The following is a 16,429-nucleotide window of genomic DNA, read 5'->3' as shown; positions in this document are numbered from 1 at the left end:
TTATTTCTGTATGACGCATTTCCATCAATGATACCATCACAAGAGATGTTCTAACATTTTTCCTTCCTGATACCTGAATGTCGAGTCGTCCAGGATTGATTACTAGTCCAGAACACCAGCTGTACTTATTATACTATCTAGTTCAGGTAATACCTTCTATAAACATATGCACTTACACACAAAAGAAGTCTGACAGTTGACAATTAATTGCCACTTTTTAGACATCTGCCCTTTGATTACAAGCCTATTGTCTAATTAAAATAGTCAATTGTGCAACAAAAGGAAGAAGGTGAACTGTTTCATTTGGTAATAGTGTGAAAATGTTTTGGAGAGGTGACGGTTTAGCTCCAAGTGAAAACCTTGCTAACATTTAGAAAAGCTCACATTACAAACAGCTCATGTTTTTGCTTATTCTGATGTTCTTCTTCCTGGAAAAGCTTGAGAGAAACTATCAGCTGCCTGACTTTTAACCAACAGGACTGTAAGGACATTTTATTCAAAAACATGAACTTTGATACAGACTTGTCCCCCATTTTATAGCTATAACAGCCTCCACTCTTTGAAGGCTTTCCACATGATTTTGGAGTGATTTTGTGCCCTATTCATTCTGTAGAGCATTAATGAGGTCAGGCACTGATTTTGGATGAGAAGGTCTGGCTCGCAATCTCGGTTCCAGTTCATCCCAAAGGTGCTCGATGGGGTTGAGGTCAGGGGTCGGAGTAGGCCGGTCCTTACCGAACTCATCAAACCATGTCTTTATAGTCCTTGCTTTGTGCACTGGGGCACAGTCATGCTGGAACAGAATAGGGCCTTCCCCAAACTGTTGCCACAAAGTTGGAAGAAAAGCATTGTCTTGGCTTTGGGCTCGGTGATGTGAGGCTTGCATGCAGCTGCTCGGCCATGGAAACCAATTTGATGGAGCTCCATTTGTGCTTACTGCTGTTGCTGTTATTCCAAAATACTTCCACTTTCTCACAATATTGCTCACAATTGACTGTGGAATATCCAGCAAGAGTGAAATTTCACAAACCATCTTGCTGCAAAGCAGTGTTAATTTCGTCGACTAAAACTATGACTCAAAATGTCCATCCACAGTCTTTTGTCCATGACAAAAACTAGACTAAGACTATCAAAAATAGATCTGTGATGACTAAAACTGACAAAAAGTCAGTTTAGTTTTCATCAAGATGACTAAAACTAGACTTAAATGTAATGTAGTTTTTGTTGGACATTCAAAATATATGATATTTCTCCACTGAGGGTAAATCTGTCAATAAACAACGCAGCTGTATCTGTTCTGCCTCCCAGCTGTAGAAAGCAGGGACCCCAGGTTGGGCAGAGTGCATAAAACGCACTATCATGATTTAGTACCAGATTTAGGCAAGAGAATAAATGCTTGGACTAAAAGTAAAGACTAAAATGTGAGGACTTTTTATGAACTAAAAGTAGACTAAAATGTTTTTGACTTTTTGTCGACCAAAACTAGACTAAAAAGCATAGAAATGACTAAAACGGGACTAAAACTAAAAGATATTTCGTCTAAAGACTAAGACTAAAATTAAAAATAGCTGCCAAAATTAACACTGTTGCAAAAGTGGCATCCATCACAGTACCAAGCATGAAGTCACTGAGCTCTTCAGAACGACCCATCTTATATCACAAACATTTGTAAATGCATGGCTAGGTGTTTTATATTAACTTAATTTCTATTTACATTTTAGAACAAATGTAATCATAATCATGTAAAACAACCAAAAACATCTATTAAACTAGCTTGTACTCAAAAATAAGAAAAACAGATTATTTAATTTCATTTACTCAACACATATCAGAGAAATTCTTTGTTTACTTCTTACTACAAGCCTTTAAAACTCTGTGTATACAGCAAATAAAAGGCTGTCTCGCTCCTTCTTTGCTCTCATTTTATGCATACAAGTTGTGACTGAATGTCAACAACCAGACGGCAGAGGTTGGCTGATGAATAAAAGATAAGCTCGTCTCATTTCTCTGCTGGTAAGAGACACCATCAATATTACATGTCAACCTGGTTTTAATGCAAAAAGGCCATTTAAAGGCAACAGACTTACATAGATGGGGGAAAAAAAGAAAGTTGCAGATGTTTTTTCAAGCAGCGATGAATTGGGTGGGGTGATTTTGCAATGTTCAGCTTGAAAAACCTCACCTGCTTCACGAGACTACATCCGAGCCAAAGAAAATGTTTGCTGTCGCAGGGCAGGGCTAATATGGGAGATGAATAAAGAACGCACACGACTGAGTGCAAATATGAAAAAGCACGACATGAGGGAGTCTTGTTCTGCTGGGAGAGAGGAGAAGAGCAATTATTTCTCATAAGTGCTTTGTACTCACAACAAAGCCCCTGAGAGCTAACAACACTTGACTGTTGGTGTATGATGTCGTCAGAGCAGAGAGCGTATTTCAGTTTCAATGCACACATACTGAGCATTCATATCTAACATCAGATTGTAATCTTTACAGCGTGTAGTAGTTTTAGTTGCAGTTCTTATTTTGTGTTAACGCAGGGTTGCAATAAATATGGAGCTTAGATCTTGGTCAGTTAAAAACGTATGTTTTGCCTGAGAGTCCAATAATTTATCATTTTCTCCAGCATGTCGGTACTACTGCTCAATGAATGACTAAATTACAGTCCTTCTGCCAGTTGAGTACTTTGGGCTGGAACCAGGACCAGAACTGAGCACACTTGACCCGAAAGTCCAGGTCCATTTGGTCAGTTTGTATGCTAGCTTGAAGAGGTGGTCTCAGACATGATTCAGGGGTACTCTAGCATGGTAGGGCGGATTGATGTATTGTTTTTTAACAACTGGGATGTATGCATTAGTCCCATTGCAGAATGCGCAATGTTAGTCACATTGTGCTGCTACCCCTGCGTTGTGTGATAAGAATCAATGCAACGAGTTTCCTCGTTTGCATGACTAATCTACACCAAACCCCTGCATCAGGTCAATATCAGTAGTCAGAGAACTGAGCACTGTGCAGGAAGAGTCTGTGTGTCTCTGCATGACTACAGGTGTCACAGATACACCAGTATGATGTTCAAGGCAGACACTTAATTCGGCAAAGCTGATAAGGGGGTCAGCAGCACGGATTTGCTCCTCGTAGATTTTGTGGTTTCAGACATGGCTGGAACACAAAAAAGGACTGGATTGGTTTATTTTATATTTTGTGGATCAGTATATACTACTCGTGATATCCAAATACCTCAACTCAACTGTATTTGTACAGCACCTTTCATTCATAAAAACATGCAACCCAAAGTGCTTCAGCAAGAACAGACAGCAAAATATATGAAAGTAAAAAAAGTAAATAGAAAATTTAGGAATGGGGTGAAAAATAAAAGAAAAAAAATCAATACAGTAAAGACGCTTAAATGTTAAGAAGTCTTTTAAATACATAAAACTGGTAAAAGTTAAAGTAAAAACCAAAGATAAAACAAAATTATTGTACTAAGATTTAAATCTGAATCTGAAACCTTTTCCAAGTCTGTGATGCTTGTTTGGAAGTAACTGCAAAACAACCGAACTGTGTTTGCTGTTTTATTTTTGCCTTGTCTCATCCTATAAGAATTTCTGTTTGATTTTTCATTTAGTTTAAAATTTTTTTTGCTCATCCATACATTAACGTCTGCAAGACAGGCAGAGGATGATGCAAGTGAAGTGGGGTTATCAGGGGAAACAGATATGTATATTTCGGTGTCATCAGCATAGAAATGATATTTGATACTATATTGTGTTTTGATATTTCTGAGTGGTAACATGTACTATGAAAATAATACAGGACCAATACCATAAGAGATACCATAATTAAAATCACGAGGCTGTGATGCACTAGCACTGTGGCTGACTGCTATAAATATATGCATAAAACTACAAAAAAGGGGGTTTCCTTTCCAAACTTTGTGTCTTAACACACTAGATATGTTGAAATTAGGTTGCTGTAAACATTCGAACAATGAGACATGTGACTACATGTGATTGATTTTTGATTTAGACTAATAGAAAGTTTTTTTTTTTTTTTTTTACCTCTTTCTTGGCTTGGTTTTATTTGGGTAGGGCAAATATCTGAGCTTATGACATCACCAGTCTTGTTGGGAATTACTCCACCCCCCTAATGCTACAATTATACAAATCACTGAGCAGCTTTTCTCAGTACAGTCTTTTGCAGCCAATTACATGCTGTGTTTTTGTTCATTGTGTGGTAAATCTGTCATGTCTGTCAGCCACAGTGGTCTATGGACCATAAAAAGTATCATAACAGAGAGATTTGTGCCAGAAAACAGTAAATCTAATCTGCAATTTCTGTCTCTATGCTCTGGCACAGTGCTGGGCAACTGTGCTCTGATCAGAAGCATTTTTTTATTTAAAAAGATCTTATTTCTCCTGAGTGGGCGTGGCTTCACCTCATTCAACTGACACGCCCACATCCCTACAGCAGATTTTCCTGCCTCATTTTTTATTAATTTGAAGCTTAATTTTATAAGCATAGAGATATTTTTCATGACTGAAATTTGGCCTGGTGGTTCATAGCACAGTGGTCTGTCATACAACAAACCTAAAGTACATTTTAGTACAATAACACTTTAGAAAGACTTTAATATAATCAAAACAGAAGATTTTTACCACTACTCCTGCAGTGTCAATAAAAGAATGAGCAACAGGTCCTCAAACCAGCATGCAAATGTGCTTTATTTATTTCCTAATTAAAAATGACATTTTAACATGGATTTAAGGACTTCTTGGGCTTCTGCAGCCAGCCATTTGGCTGACACTCAGGTGGTTACTCCTTGCTTTTTAACAAAGAGAAAAAAAAAAAACAGATCAAAACTTTTAATTTGTCCAATTAGTCCTGCTAAATATGGGCAAAATGTGTTCCTATAGCAGTACTGTCACTAAAGCCAAGTCACAGCTGTCTACATAATATAGTTTGACTAAAAAGTTTTTCTGTACACTGAGAAGCCCTTACCTCTGCCAAAATCATTACATCTCTGAGAAAGATGTTTGTCTGTGTCAGTGCCACTGCTGAGAGGGAGAGTGGGCATGCATGAGCTCTCATTCCTCGAGACCCCCCCACTGATGCCTTTTTCCCCCTGGCTGACAACTTCAAAAAAACCTTTAAACATATTTTGGTGTTGTGATGTTGAATTCTTTCTTAGAAAGGCTTGAAAGATTTCCATATTTTGACACAAATTAAGAAATCCAACTATGGAAATCCCTTATACTTTAAAGCAACATTTTGCGACATCTAGACAAAATCCATAGAAAAAGTCACCAAGGTTCTAGCCTACATATGTTTGAGTATAATAGTGCTGCTGTGGCAGGCTTGTTCAGGATAAAGACGTAAAAATCACAGAGAGAAACGGCACAGACACTGGAAACATCAAACAGACAGCCAGTGTTGTTTTGCCTGATTCAACTGCAGAGCGTCTCAATGTTTCTGGAGAGTGTTCAGATGTCGTGATTGCTTACCAACGCAGCAGCAGCAGAACAGCTGAGTGCATGTTACAGCAGACCTGCCAGTGTAGTGTTGACAGAAGGCTGAGGAGGAGAATAACTCTTCTCAGGTCCCTCCACCTGATGCCATACGCTCATTTCTGGTGCCACTGCATTCAGTACAGTTGCCTCAAATCAGCAGTAATCCTAGGCCTATCCTAACTACTGACAGATGAGACAAATTAGTACAAAACAAGGCCAGAACATGCATATACAGCCCTGATAATCCTTCTACACCTCCTACGGCTGGACCTGCTGCTGTTGACCAAAACTAAATTGATTCCCTCGCCTACAGCTCAAAGCAGAGGAGGAAAATAACTCAATACTCTTATACAGTGTCAGGCTTTCAGCTGCACTCATCCTGCTGCTGCAGGTTCCTCAGGCCCGGTGGTGTTTCTGAGGGGGAGAAAGGGGGAGGGGGAGAAGCTAAGAGAAAAAGGAGCTGCATGAATTTACAGCGAATTGTTCTGGTGTGGACTGACTCCTCCTTATAGATCCAGCTCCCTCTGCTCTCTTTGCTAGGAGAAATCTGCTCAGCGTTACAATCACTGGAGGATCTAAAGGCAGTGCAGATGGTGAGAGCGGGCATGGATTATTTCAACGTCTCAAAGTGTCTCTGCAGGGCTCAGAGCCAAACTGAAAGCATACGTTAGCACAGAAAGAGAGATCTATTTTAAAGAGCGTGAGCCATCGGGAAATGTAAACACTCACTCCAAACAGCCTTAAGCTATAAACATCATACACACCATCTGGATCTATACATCTCTGAATCTCTATTTAGTTCATGGAAATAAATAATGCACCACAATGTTATCATCCTATATCCATTGCACAGGATGTATTTCACATTAATTTGGGGCAGGACTTTTCCAGAAATTCTCTGGTGACTGGGCAAACATTCTGTCAACTTCGCTACAGACCAATCAGGAAGAGGACAAAATGATGACGTATGCAGATGCAGCTATGGTAAGCTTGGCAGTAAGGCGCTGTTATAGTGTACCAACACTGGAGCTTGTTGTTAGTTAAAACTCATGCCAAGGCCGGCAAGAAGAAGTGCAAAAACATCCCTGCTAAGTCCAGCTTTCAATGTGGTTCTTGGCTCCTCTTTCAATAAAAAAATGCTGCCCAGATCTGATAGAAACTGTCGCTAAAGCTGCATCTGAGTAAGTAGCTTTACCGGCATGTAATACAACTAAACCACACCTGTAACTACTGCATATTTGTGAAAAGCTTTCAGTGCTATTTTAACAGAATTATGGTTCAGTTCTGATAAAAATGCCACTCCTCTGTAGCTACATCTGAGATTAATGCTACATCGGCAGCAGACATTGCTATCAGCTTCCAGTAGGGCTGGACAATTAATTAAATTTTGATCGTGATATCAATTTTGGCTTCTCATGATCATGAAAACATTATAATTGAAGAAAAACTATTAATGTGTGCTTCAAAGAGTATTTTTGGGTTGTGTTTTTGGCTGTGTTATCAGTGTTTTTGCATGTTGAAAATTTTGCAAGTTTTACAAGAGTGCATATAGATTGGATATTTATTTTTATTTATTGGTTTTTATTGCTATTATTCAAGATATTGTTATTATTTTACTTATTACTAATTTACTTTTGATTGTTCTTTTAAGTTGTGGTTCAATAAATACTCAAATTTTGAAATCAATGAATAAACGTGTTTATTAATCGTGATTTCAATATCAATCAAAAATAATTGTGATTATTGTTTTTGCCATAATTGTCCAGCCCTAGTTTTCAGTACAACAGAACCCCGCCTGCGGCTACAGCCTCAGTCTGCTCAAATGATGCTGATTGGTGATGTCTGTTTTAAGACTGAATGATTTGGGAAAATAATCTAATTGCGATTTTTTTTTTACCAAATATTGTAACTGCGATTTGAAATGTTATTATTCCTTAAGTTCCTCATCTTATGTATTTTCCAACAAACACAGGCAATCAATTATTCTACATCACAACCAACCCAATATTAAACTAAATAAGGGCTGAACAATTTTGAATAAATACCTATTTGCGATGATCTTGACTCTTATTGAAAACTAGATATGAACTGACGCATTGCCATTTTCATATTTAATACAAAAAAACGTATAAAATGAAGAAAGTAGGATTTTTTTGTAGACTCTTCTAAAAAATACACTTGAATGATTGCATAATTATGTAATGCATACGTCTCTGCTGCAAAAAAGTATTACTCTGGTATTTTGACATAAATTTCAGGTTAAAGAAATTTTGCACCTTTTACGATTTGAAAATGGCAGCAGGCCATAATGCGATTTAATCTAATTTTTCGATTAATTGCCCAGCCCTAGTCTGTTTTCAGACCTGACACAATCCTTTCCAGTTGGAGCTTTGCAAGTTGGATTTGCCTGGTAACAGATGTGGAACTTTCAGATTTCAACAGATTTGGCCAACTCATCTGCTTTGCAAGGTTACAAGCAATAGCCGGAAATTAAAAAAAAAACTCAGAAATCAAAAACGTTTTAGCATATCGATACAGCTATGGAATCTCACCCGCTCTGTGATGTAATGTCATTTTTTTTGACCAATGTAAAAACTAGGGATGCATGACATTATTGACATGGTGTCGACAGATATTAGCTTATAAAGTCAATTCTCACTTTTAGTGGATATGAACATTTCTGCCAATATTTACATCTGATATTTGGGCGATAAAAATCTCCCTATCAGCTGCAAATATGTTGGTTGAGTTTTAGGGGTGGGACTCACTAGTGGCCCACCGATACGATATTATCACGATACTTTGGCCACGGTTCAATATTATTGCAATTTTAAACATTTGGCCATACATTGAGTACTGTGATTCCATATATTGTGATATATTGCAATATATACCATTTTTTAAACTGTTTAGCTGATTTAGTGTTAGTCTTACCCTCATGTTTGCAATATTTCAACAGTATTTTATTTTCATGTCGCACTTCTTGCAAACCTCATGTGTCATGTCCATCTCATACGTGCTCTCCTAATTCCCCCCAGTTTAAAGTCCACATATTTGAGGATTGGTGCTTTTATTAGGTGTCAGTTTAACACATGTGTTTACATGTGTTTGCTGTTGTTTGTTTACACAACATTTATTTGACTACTTTTCTATCTTTTGCACTTCAGCCAGCATAACTCTTCAGTAAGGACCAAAGGTAATTTCTCTGGCAGGAATGTGTTTCTGGTCATTTTCACACCTGATAGTCTGGGGGACTCTATGCTGTATATCCATCTCTTTTCTTTAAATATTTAACCACATAAAAAATGAAACAACACCAATTTTACACTATTCTGGGATTTCTGCTCTTGCTTTGGCACCTTTATAAGCAGCAAGTGAGGCAGCGAGCTGTCCAGCATGTCGTTCTTAACATGAGATGTATGAATCAGTATCGAAGAAGACAGTAAGAATGACAGCAAGACGATGACGTGTTGCCATGGTTACACAAATGCAGAGCAAGATACCCATATGTATTTAAATTTATTTAATCACACATGTATATCCACTTTGCTGCTCTCTCTGCAAGCCACTTCATGCAACCTTCCTCCACCCCAGCTCCTCCTTTTGTCTACTTCTGACTGTCATTAATGTCGTTCTGTTGCCATTGAGGCGTGCACTGCTTTGGGTTTTCTGCTGCTTCTCTCTCTAAGGCTCTCCTTGCAGGCACAGGAAAGGCAGGAACGTGTGCTGCTTGATGCTTCCCAAGCAGGCTCGTGGAAGGACAGGGGGATCCAGTACAGCCAAATATAAACCATGGCAATAAGTGCAAATTAATAACTGCCTATAATGAAAAAATATTCATAACCACAATCCAAGTGTGTTCCTTGACAAGTGGTCCTGACTGAACCTAGTATAATTAGAGTCTGGCTTACTTGGTTACATATAAAATGGCTTTTACAAACAGGTAAAATGAGAAAGGAAAAATGTCCTCTAAATTTTCTAATATTATAAATATAAGTTTTAATTTTTTTGGAAAAAACAAACAAGCAAACAAAAAAAATGTTAGCTATGTTGAATTGCGAATACTCGTATTGTGATAATGTATTTGCCATCACAGTGCAGCCCAACAGCCTGGTTCAGACCACAGATTTGTCTTGAGACAAGTGGAAACTTGTCCACTTTCCCTTTTCTGCCTTTCTTATAGGTGCATATGACTCCAGTGATTATAAGCACCTGTAGGATGAGAATGATAACAATCAGTGATAGTGAGTTATTTGCTACAGTTGCAATTCGGCTTCTGCAAAAGAGCAAAAACATAAAAATGAGATGATTCAGACTTTGAAGCCATCCATGGGAGCTTCAAGGGAATACCCAGGGGACCCGAGGACAATTTATGCTGTGAGCTTGAAGCCGGTGATGTCCCTTCTTTTGTCAGTTCCTCTCAGCAGTTTTGTTGTTGGTGTCGCCTCTAATTAGCAGAGCAAACACTAACTGAGACTGTAGTTCACTTTTAAAGTTTGCACCTTCCTCGCTGGGCTGTGATTGGCTGTTCACATGGCATGTCTTGCGTTCTAAAACCAGCTGTTGGAGAGTTCACAAAATGAATGGCAGGTCAGTCAGCCTGACTTATGAGCTGTAGCTGCAACCTAAAACACAATAAAACAGTCTCAAAACTCTGGGTCTAGGTAGCACAGAAGCAACAATTAAAGCTTAAAAGCAATGCCACACAACTGTACTGCTGTTCTTCCCATCTCACAGCATGATTCATCCTCTGTTCTCTCCAGCCGGTGAAGGGTAAGGATAAAATGTTTGCATGTGCCAGTATGTGCCCTTCTTTTGCCCTGATAGCACTTTAGATTTATGAACGTCACTGTGATTAGCGCTGGAAAATGTTGTTTACATTGGTGCAGCTGTAAAGGCCTGCAGCTCACTGTACTTGACTTTACAGTAATGGCACAGGTACAGCAGGTAAATACAGCACTCGTTACAATCAATTACATAACAGCCACAAATCAGATGTTGTAACCATGGACACAGCTGTTAAGGATGTGAGTGAAACCCTCAGTGTGCTGCTCTGGAGGCTCTTTTTTATCCCCACATCACTAATGGAGCAAGAGTGAGGCCGGTGTTAGTGGAGCAGAGAGCAGTGGGAGGATTTCCCTGGAGCTTTTCCCACACAGAGGACAGAAGGAGAGGAGAAAGAGTGGAATTACGGTCTCCAAGCTCCACTGGAAACCATTTCCCACACTCAAGAAAACATTTTCTCCCCCTAAAAAAGGGAACCTTGGAGAGCAAAAATGCCTGTGCCAAATTTCCAGGAAGGAGAGGATGGTTACTGCCACTGCGTGATTGCTCCACATACTCATGCCACAGACGATGTTTCACTACTGTCAGGTTGAGGCAACATGAAGGATGAGGAGTATGCAAACTGGAGACGACAGACGTGGGCTTAGGACAGACTTTTAAGGTTCCCAGTGGAGTTCTTTTGGAAACAAATACAGTGTTGTTTACATTTTGTGTCTCTTTAAAATGCACTGTTAAGCATCTTTAAAGCCTCACAAACAAACATGTTGATGAACTACTGTCCTCAGGTCACACTTCCTCCACCCATTCCTCACAGAGGACCCTGTTATTAAAAATGTTGAATAGTGTCTAGTAAAGAAACAGTATAGCTTTAACTTTGGCATAGCATTCCCAAAAACAAGAATTAAGCTAGCTAATTCAAAATATGACTTTGAAAACATACGTGTGCAAAGCCTTAACCAAAAGCATGCATTTATTCTTTACAGTGGATTTTTAAGATCACTGGCTCTCATTCTTTAAACTTTAAATGATCTTTTAGAGACTAAAGATTGTTTCCTTGGTCATCCTCAAACCTTAAAGTGTGTCCAAAAGGACTGAAATTTCTTGTCTGAGAAGTATAATTAAATATTTGGATTGGCCAAAATGGATCTGTAAATATCGGCATATCGGATTTTGGGAAAAATCCAATATCATGCATCCCTACTTCCTTATATGACTGATGTCAGTGCATATTAGGGATGTTCAGCTAGGGGTGTAAGAAAATATAGATACACTAATATTTCACGATATTTTGTGGTGCAAAACTGTATTGATATTTTATTAATTAATAATTCACTTTCTTGGTGCGGTAGTTTGTGGTGTAATTTCACCCCCTGACTGCTAGTTGGCGGCAGGCACCAACAGCTAGCAGCAGGTAGTTGACTCTTCCCTCTTCTCCTCTGCTTAGACGAGATCATGTGAGACTTCCAATCTGAGCAAGCTGGTTGCTCATGCCTACCGCTGCAGTGCAGCTTCTGCTGCATTCATAGGGGATATGTGGACTTACACATATTGTCCCATGTCACAAATAAATTAAAATAAAACAAAAAAACAAAAAAAACAAAAAAACAAAAAAAAAAAAAAAAAAAAAACCCCACCACTTTCCACATTATTATGCAAATAACATTTTCTCTTATTTTCCTAAATATTAATGCAAATGACAGAATAATTTTCAAGCCATCAGCTGTTAGAGCATAATTCAAATGTTTCTGAACAAACTTCATAATGATAACCATTTTTTTTAAATAAAAACCTCAAAATGCACTGTTCCACATTATTATGCAAAACAGAGTTCAAAAAGATTTTATAGGTTGTAAAGAACTGAAAATAGTCATTCATTGAATTTGCTGCATTAGGAGGTCATATTTACTGAAATCAAAAGCTTTTTCAATCAAAAACATCTTAACAGGCAAAGTTACATGTTAACATAGAAGACATTTGTGGCTGATTCAGAGTACAGACTGGTTCATGCAGATAAAGGCATAATGAGGAAGGTTTCTGACGGACAAATTCATCAAATTAAGACAGCAGATGCTAAAATGCCATTACAAAGCCGCAAACAGGTATTTGAAGCTGCTGGTGCCTCTGGAGTCCCACCAACCTCGAGGTGTAGGATCCTCCAGAGGCTTGCAGTCGTGTATAAACCTACTATTCAGCCACCCATAACCAGTGCTCACAGCAGAAATGGTTGCAGTGGGCCCAGAAATACATGAAGACTCATTTTCAAACTGTCTTTTTACTGATGAGTGCTGTGCAACCCTGGATGGTCCAGATGGAGGAGTAGTGAATGGTTGGTGGATGGCCACCATGTCCCAATAAGGCTGTGATGTCAGCGAGGAGGTGGTGGAGTCATGTTCTGGGCCGGATTCATGAGGATAGAGCTGGTAGGCCCCTTTAGGGTCCCTGAAAGTGTGAAAGTGACCTCGGCAAAGCATATAGAGTTTCTGACTGACCACTTTCTTCCATGGTACAAAAAGAAGAGCAGTTCCTTCTGTAGCAAAATTATTTTCATTCATGACAATGCACCACCTCATGCTGCAAAGAATACCTCTGTGTCATTGGCTGCTATGGGCATAAAAGGAGAGAAACTCAAGGTGTGGCCCCCATCCTCCCCTGACCTCAACCCTATTGAGAACCTTTGGAGCATCCTCAAGCTAAAGATCTATGAGGGTGGGAGGCAGTTCACATCAGAACAGCAGCTCTGGGAGGATATTCTGACATCCTGCAAAAAAAAAAAAAAATTCTAGCAGAAACTCTCCAAAAACTCACAAGTTCAATGGATGCAAGAATTGTGAAGGTGATATCAAAGAAGGGCTCCTATGTTAACATGGAACTTTGCCTGTTAAGATGTTTTTGATTGAAATAGCTTTGATTTCAGTAAATATGACCTCCTAATGCAGCAAATTCAATGAATGACTATTTTCAGTTCTTAACAACCTATAAAATCTTTTTGAACTCTGTTTTGCATAATAATGTGGAACAGTGCATTTTGAGGTTTTTATATAAAAAAAAAGGTTATCATTATGAAGTTTGTTCAAAAACATTTGAATTGTGCTCTAACCACTGATGGCCTGAAAAATATTCTGTCATTTGCATTAATATTTAGGAAAATCAGTGAAAAATATAATTTGCATAATAATGTGGAAAGCGGTGTATTTTGGCTTCCAAAACATTAAAGACATTATTGGACATATTTCCAATACTGGTATCAGAATCGGAACAACCCTAGTGCATATTTGGATCTTTATGAAAAACCATCAGCTCTCATTAATTTCTGACTTGTGCAGTAAAAGTAACCCAGCTGTCCTCCAAACCTCTCCATTAATTAACCATGACAGCCTGTTATCATTTCTGTATTTTATCTGTGGAATAACTTCTACTTATTTGAAAACCACATTTTTAAATGGAAGCATGTCTGGTCGGACATCTGTCAGCTGAAGTCTTGTTAAGTAGATTGAAATGTCAGATTTGAAAAAATGTCAAGAGATTTATAATCAATTAATGTAGGGAAAAAAGCTACCTCTTAAAAACCAAAGTATGTTAGTGTTTGTTTATGTTGTGCTTTGTCTGGTACACAAATGTACCAGTTAAAGTGAAAAAAGATTGGTAATAAATAATAATTTTATTACTTGAACTTTGCTCTTCTTGATTTTGACAAATATTCAGTTTTTGATTCTTTTGAAAGGATCCAAAAAATGCCAAACCTCTCTACAGGATGATGCCCTGGCTCCTCAAAGTTAAATGTGTTTTATTTACAACTTTGAGGAGCCATTTTTATTCAGAGCATTTAAGTTAATAATGATCAGATTTTTATCAGATGACATTACCCATCATCCTGTCCTGGAAACGTCAAAATCACAGAACTGGTGGTGCAACAGTTCCAGTAAAAACAAGGTGGTACATGTTTGTCCCTCAGGGAGATTCATCGGTGCTGCAGAAAGATATTTCTATAGTCACTTTCCCCTTTTAATTTGATTTATTACCATGCCAAATGCTGCTTCATTACCATCAGAAAACAAACACATAAAAAAAGAGCAAATTTAGATAAAAAAGCATTCAGACAGGATGGAAACTAAACAGAGTAGATATTGTGTGCTAAAGATGCATGTTAGGTCAAAAAGCTACACAATATAGAGATATCTTATGAAAAAGCAAACTTGGAAAAGCATGAAACAAGCTTTTAGTTGAGCACTTCTGATTACAAATACATCTACATTCCCAGAGGGAATCATGGGAAACACAAGACAATGCTTATTCTGTAGTTTAGATGCCCAGCCCTGCACGGAGATTAATGCTCCCTTTATTTTTAGTTTGCTCTAAAAGAATCAGCCCGAGTCCTGGAAGCGCCATGATGCAGGAAATGAGACCAGCCTGTCAGTTGCACCTTTCTCCCCTGTCAGACTGGCCATCGTGTTGTTTTTTACCCTCTGCTCCACTTTGTTGCCGTTTCACACAGTGAGATGTTACAAACTGTGTCCCTGAGGGGGGAAAGAGCTGAGAACAAAATGTGAATTCATCCGCGGCTGACAAGCATGCTGGGAGAAACCCGTGCCGTCCTCAAAGTTGCCCTGACTTGCCTTCTATATTCACTTGCTGCTTGCAGTTTCAGCGAGCAAGAATTCACTGGAAAAAGAGGTAGTTGTATTTATGCCAAGTAAACAGTGAGTCAACCTTATCTCTATCACTTCACATGATTGGATTAAGGAGAACTGTAGTAATGCTTAGAGCTTTTAATGACTACGCCAAGGGTTCAAAGTGCAAAAATTAGAACCATTAACAATTCTTAAGCTAGTTTCGTGTCCTGAAAGTAAGAAATGCTACAGAAAAAGCAGTAGGCTGGAATTTAAAAAAGCCTTAGTCTAAAGCCTGGATGGAGTGGTGTCATAAAACACTTGTGTATGGTCTACTTCCACAAAGCAGTCTGGTTTGATTCAGTTCAGTTTTGCCACATTAAACTCTGATCTTACTGAGTTTCCTCAGCTGATGTCCATCAGGAAATCCTCGATGTGATCGGAAATCTGTCTCTTTTAAGAGATCAAGATCATTTCGCTCAGCTCAGTAGAGCTGATTGTTTGTCTCCTAAAAGACGCTTTATTTGGTACCAGTTTGGCTTTTAAAATGTGGATTAAAATGGAGGAGAGAAAACTGGCACTAAAAAAGGAGATAGCAACCGTGGGTCAGACTAAAGAGCAGTTTCATAACACAGGCTTCTTCTTAAACGGCACGTCATTTCTCAGTCGCTCACCCCACAAAGCTTATTTGGTTGATTATCACCGTCTCAATTAAAGCAGGTTTATGACAAAACGAGAATTTTATTATTAAATGTATTATGATTGTGGAATCGATTATGATGCCAGAGGACAGAATCATTCAAAAAATATTCTTATGGAGTAAAGTAAATAATTCTCCATTGGCTAATGAGATTTACTCCATTTTTGAGGACGTGGATATGTCGTATATCTACAGGAATAATTTATGCTGTAATGTTAACTCACTGAAAGAGAGGCACTTGATTAAGTAAAAAAAAATGGCTTAAAAATGTTCTGTCCAAACCAAACCTAAGTACATATGTGCTGATTAAAAACACATTTATGCCTAAATTGCACATCATATCTCGATTATCTAGCAGCCAAAGATCCTTGGTAGCACAGTTAAAGTCTGGTATCCTTCCTCTGGCTACTGAGATTGGTTGATTCAAAAATGTTCCCAGAGAAAACAGACTCTGAGGTATGTGATGTAGCAGAAATAGAAAGTGAGTCTTGGTTTCTTTTGCACTGTACCAAATATGATGAGCTGAGAGAAGTATTGCTTCATGAAATGTCAAAATCCTGAAATTCAGCAGTCACCTGATGAGCAAAACTGGAATGGCTGTTTAAACTTGATGTATTTAAACCTGCTAATTTTGTCTTATAAGCTTAGAAAAGAAGACAAAATAGTTTAACTAATCAATTAATCTTTAGTTTGTCTCTATCCTCCTTTTCTGCACTATGATGACCAAAGAACTACTATGCACTCTGATCCTGGTTTGTTTACATTCTTGTTGTCATGTGAGCCCATGTGGATGGGGCATGTGATTGTATGAATTACACAAAAATAAAATA

At 38.3% G+C, this 16,429-nt stretch overlaps 1 protein-coding gene across 3 annotated transcripts in view; it reads right to left on the bottom strand.

Annotated features, from left to right (window-relative positions):
* The window catches only part of map3k5 (mitogen-activated protein kinase kinase kinase 5), a 121,826-nt gene that overhangs the window by 87,193 nt on the left and 18,204 nt on the right, over positions 1-16,429 (bottom strand). The window contains exon 2 of one of the 3 annotated variants that reach the window (XM_041805066.1): positions 2,183-2,314. The exons of the other annotated variants lie outside the window; for them this stretch is intronic. The gene's annotated coding sequence lies outside the window, so the exon portion shown is untranslated. The remainder of the gene's footprint in view (positions 1-2,182; positions 2,315-16,429) is intronic. 3 annotated transcript variants of the gene reach the window in all.

Source organism: Cheilinus undulatus, linkage group 14, assembly GCF_018320785.1.
Source record: "Cheilinus undulatus linkage group 14, ASM1832078v1, whole genome shotgun sequence".
In the NCBI taxonomy this organism is placed as follows: Eukaryota; Metazoa; Chordata; class Actinopteri; order Labriformes; family Labridae; genus Cheilinus; species Cheilinus undulatus.
Note: the sequence above shows the minus strand (reverse complement) of the source record. Positions and strands in the feature narration are given on the sequence as shown.